Source organism: Dipodomys ordii, unplaced genomic scaffold, assembly GCF_000151885.1.
Source record: "Dipodomys ordii isolate 6190 unplaced genomic scaffold, Dord_2.0 Scaffold104, whole genome shotgun sequence".
NCBI classification, from domain to species: domain Eukaryota; kingdom Metazoa; phylum Chordata; class Mammalia; order Rodentia; family Heteromyidae; genus Dipodomys; species Dipodomys ordii.
The window spans coordinates 6,267,590-6,272,665 of NW_012267320.1; the positions used below are offsets into that span (position 1 = coordinate 6,267,590).

The 5,076-nt window shown below is 41.5% G+C and overlaps 1 protein-coding gene across 3 annotated transcripts in view; it reads left to right on the forward strand.

Annotated features, from left to right (window-relative positions):
• The window catches only part of Grik1 (glutamate receptor, ionotropic, kainate 1), a 335,021-nt gene that overhangs the window by 214,432 nt on the left and 115,513 nt on the right, over positions 1 to 5,076 (forward strand). The gene's annotated exons all lie outside the window — the stretch shown is intronic.

Genomic DNA, 5,076 nt, shown 5'->3' on the forward strand with positions numbered 1-5,076 from the left:
TTTTTTTATTGTGAAAATATTGTACAGATGGGTTACAATTACATGGGCAAGATAATGAGTACATTTCTTATCAAGCATTGTAGCCTCCTCCTTTGTTTCCCCTTCCCATCCCTTCCCAACCTCCTTTCCCTCCCCTACCCCCCCACCCCAGCTGGGAAGGTGGCTCAGTGGTAGAGCGCTTGCCTTGCATGCATGAGGCCCTGGGTTCAAGTCCTCAGCACCACATAAGCAAAAAGAAAAAAAGCCGGAAGTGGCGCTGTGGCTCAAGTGGTAGAGTGCTAGCCTTGAGCTGAAGAGCTGAGGGACAGCACCCAGGCCCCCAGTTCAAGCCCCATGACTGAGAATTTAAAAAGGCCTGGGGAAGGACAAGAGAATCAGAGAAAGAAGTTTTTCTTTCATACCTGACTATAGACAAACTGCTTCTATACCTTAATATTTACAGAGAATGTGGCTGGAAACACCTACTAAGTCAATTCAGATGAAACATGATACATCAATAATAGAGTAGTAATTTCTGAGCCCTTAATTTTATGCTTAAGAAAATTCAGACTCAGAGAAAGATTAAGCATAGTTTGGTTCAGTCTCACTTGAGAGTGCAAGTGTTCCCCAGGCACTTTTGACAGTATTGGGAGACATTTCTAGTTGTCATATTTGAGAGTTGGGCACTCTATTAACAACTGGTGCTACTCAACAACTTATACACCAAATGTTAGACAAAAGCTGACAAGAGAATCAGTAATAAATGATTATATTTGGGCAAAGATTAGAAAACAATGTCAAGTTATTTGTGTAGCCACAAATATTTATGTGACCACCTGGGTAGCTCTTTATATGTTAGGGGTTGTTGTCATGCAAGCTAGCATTCTTTCCTAAAAATAATTCAAGCTACTATTGTGTTCCTTCATTTAAAAGCTGTGCAGCTGCTGTGTTGTTGATCGGTAATAGGCAGTCATTTCATAAGTACCAGCCTCTCCACACAGTCAAAACTGTCAATCTTCTCCCTAGGAAGAACCTTCTTTGGTCTTCTGTCCTGACCTGCTCCTGCTTTATCTCCATAGATAGATAATATCTCTGCAGTCATTGACTTCAGAATTCACTGGAACTACACAGTGCAAAAAGTTAACCAGATGTCTGCATTAGCTACTGGATTGCTGCCCTTTAAAAATTCCACCAAGAACCTGATATTGTAGGGATATGGTTTGACTGTGTCCGTTACCATTTCATGTTTTGGGAGGTTGGTTCCTGGGGTGTTGAGGATAATGCTTAGTTAGGAGACTGAGGTCATCAAGGTGTTCCTTCAGAAGGGATTAATATAGTTCTTATAGGACCCTGGTTAGTTCTCGTGTAGGTGAATTGTTATAAAGAGAATATTCCTGGCCCCTGAAGCTCCCCGGCTTCCTGTCTCATCGTGTGATCTCTCTCAGAAATGCTCCCAGTATCGCTGTGTCCCTAACTGAGAAGCCTTCGCCAGAAGCCAGACAGATGGAGCTGTCCAATGTTAGACATTCAGCCTCCAAAACCATGTCTCCAAAAATATGTCCACCTACTTTAAAATTAGCCAGCCTCATGTATTTGCCTATAACAATTGAAAACAGACTCGTGTAGAGTTATAGACCAGGTTTGACTTGCTTAATCCTCTCATACAGAAGACAAAGGGACGCCTCCAGAGTCGCACACCCAGTTGCTCTCTCCACTGTGAAATGTTACCTCTCCAGTTATGTTATTTCCTCCTAGACTATCATCACAATTACAGTTACTTAGATATTATAATTATCTCTTAGTAAGAAAGCAAGCACATTGCAATGATGTCGATAGCTAAGGAATTTAAAGGTAAATAAACACAATCCACAATCTTGTAACTTAAGGCTTCATTTGAGACTCAACACAGTTGATTAAAGTGTGTAATGGTGTGTGGATCAGAACGGAGGAAAAACACCCAGAGATTTTATATGTAGCTCTCAAAATTCAAGGAAGCATCTCTTCCCAGGAGCCTGTTATACAGGATCAGGGGACTCTTGTCACATTCAAGAGGATAATTTGCTAATGAGACTTCTGTTTGTAACATACCATTGAGCTCATGTAGACAGCCATCTCTCTCCCAAAAGACAAGTGGTAGGCCCAGGGAAGGGCTGCTGTTTCCCCCTCTCCTTTAATAACTTTAAACATAGTATCCCATTGCTAAAAGTAGTTCCTTTCCACCATGCTAGAGATTACATTTTCCTAAGGATAATTAAAACCAAAAGAAAGCCTTGTAGAGAAGAGAGATTTAGATTATGTTGGCTGGCTCTGAAGTGGCTATTGACACAAATGTTTTCCCTCCACGTTCTCTTCCATTTCATCCTGTTTCCTCTAGCCCTTTCAGTGGTAAGATTATCCATTGCAGTTAAGAGACTAAAGACCCCTCCCTATGGAACAACTACTCTATCACATGTGATGATGCAACTATCCCTCCAAAAATCACTGCATAGGACCCAGGTTGGCTTAATGGGGTCCCTTTGGCGTTCTAGCCTGTTGTGATTGAACCCTTATATTGGACATCTCAGGACTGTTTATGGAGGTCAGAACATCATCTGAGCACTTGTGTGCTTCCATTTAAGTCGGTCCATTAACCTAGGGCCAATACCTACAGAAACAGAGCCCTCATCCAGAGCTGTCCCTGGAGGTTCCCTGGGGAGATGAAGGACAGGGACTTGCTTCTGCTCATCACTCAAGCAGTCTTTCTACCTGAGGAAAGGAAAGACCCTCTCACTATAGATCTTAGCAGGTGCCAGGAATGGCACCAGCATGATCCATCATCATGTCACACAATCTCAAGCAACCCCTGAGGTGTCTTTTTGTCTCTTCACTTCAGTTCTGGAAATTGAGAGTCAAATAGGCTAAGCGGTCCAGGCAAGGGCCTTCTGCAAAGCCAGGTTGCCATATGGTCGACCAGATGGCATGCGAGGAGCCAGTACATTCATTCTATCACAAAGGGCTCTCTATCAGAATGGAGTCATTCTGAAATAACCATGCAGAATATCGGGGAAAACGTCCTCACTTGTGGACTGGTCGCCTTTAGATGATTGATATGAATAGTTTGTGTGTGTGTATGTGTGTGTGTGTGTGTGAAAATCTTTGCAGAGAATATTTTCTCTGCCAGGTCAACTTGGCTTTCTCCTCAGGTGCATTTCCCATCATTGCCCTACATTTCCCTGCACCTCTATCATATTTTTCCACGTCTTAATGATTCATAAGAAAAAAGAAAGGAAATTAAATGCACTTTAAAGAAGGTATTTGACATTTATCTAAAAGTTAAAAAAGGGAGAAAAGTCTATAGTTATTCTTGGGCATGCTAATCACTTGGCAAAGTAATTATTTCTATTCATATTGAACAAGTACTATATGATGAGAATCTGAAAAGTTATTTCCCCAAAAAATTAGTTTGGAATTCAAATGTCAAGACTTGATTATGCTCCAGAGAAGCAAGGCTTTCAGATGAACAAACTGTCTTCAGAAATGTCTATAGTCAGAGAATTGCTCCTCAACAACCAGCCAGCCACATGGTGTCTTCTCCTCCTCAGCTTACCCCTGAACCACCTGCCAGCAGATGTCTTGATGAAAGAAAGAAAGCTACCTCTCCTTTACCTGCCTACCTCTCATTTCCCACCACTGCTTGACATCTTACTTTACTGCCTGTTACACACCTACTGTCATTCACACAGATGAGCTTAAAGGAGGAAAGGAAAGGTATTAGACCCTTCCAGCTCATTTCTGGGTATTAAACAACCATCTCACTTAACTGATACATTAACACTTGACACACTTACTGTTAATCTTCTTTGGAGATTGAAAAATGAAGCTTAGTGATCATATTAATTTCACCACCTTTTTACTAGGCCTGGTCTTAATGCAAGATCTGACCCTGCTTCTTTCTTTTCTAGCACTGGGACCTCCAATACCTTCCTTAACCATATCCAGTCTGGTGTAACACATCTTCTTACTATATCACAGTCTCTCTGACCTCCCCTTGACAGAGTCTAGAAAACTTCTTTCTACCCCAAAGTTGGCTTTATGATTATCTCTTGAAAAGTAAAAGTAGGAGAGCCTTTCTCATTTCCTATCCCCCTATAATTTGCTTAGTTTGTTCCATAACTTTAATAAAAATAGGTAGTTAAGACATTTACTCATGAGTTGTTTGAAATTCTTGCTAGACGGTAAGTTCAAAAAGGACAAGCCTTCTTAGTCTTTTCCCCAGCTCCAACTATATAATGTGACACTTCCTACGTGTCTTATATATCTCTTTTGAATGGGAATCTATGTTAGATTTTTTTATTGTTGTCATTGTTGTTGCCAGTCCTAGGGGCTTGAACTCAGGGCCTGGGCACTGTCCCTGAGCTTCATTTGCTCAAGGTTAGCACTCTACCACTTGAGCCACAGCACCACTTCTGGCATTTTCTGTTTATGTGGTACTGAGGAATCCAACCCAGGGCTTTATGCAATCTAGACAAGCACCATACCACTAGGCCACATTCCCAGACCTAGATGTTTTCTAGCCAGCTGGGCAAATAACTGGGTGGTTCAGATCTGTCATCCTAGCTACTCAGGAAGCTGAGATCTGAGGATCTTGGTTCGAAGCCAGCTCCAGGCAGAAAAGTCCCTGTGAGACTCTCCAATTAAGGACTCAAAAATTAGAAGTGGTGCTGTGGCTCAAGTGATATAGTGCTAACCTTGAGCATGAGTTCAAGCCCCACAACCAATAAAAAAAGATTGCTTCCCCAAAAGTCAGTTCAAGGTTTTATATATCAAGATTTGATTAAGCTCCATCCATCAAATCTCCATAAATCACCTCCTTCTACCTCATTCAGCATTCTATGCTCCCAACTCTGCCAAGTCTCTCCTCGGTGCCTCAGTTCCCTCAAAAGAAAGGCTCTACAGGCCCAAAGAAACATAGGTCCCATGGTTTCCCTTATTTGCAATATCTAGTATATGTATGAGTCAAGTGGAAAAGGTCAGATAATGTGATGTTAGGAAAATGAACCCTTAGATATGTATTTTAATGTTTTTTTTCTTTCATGCATGTGTTTCTAATGCATTTAT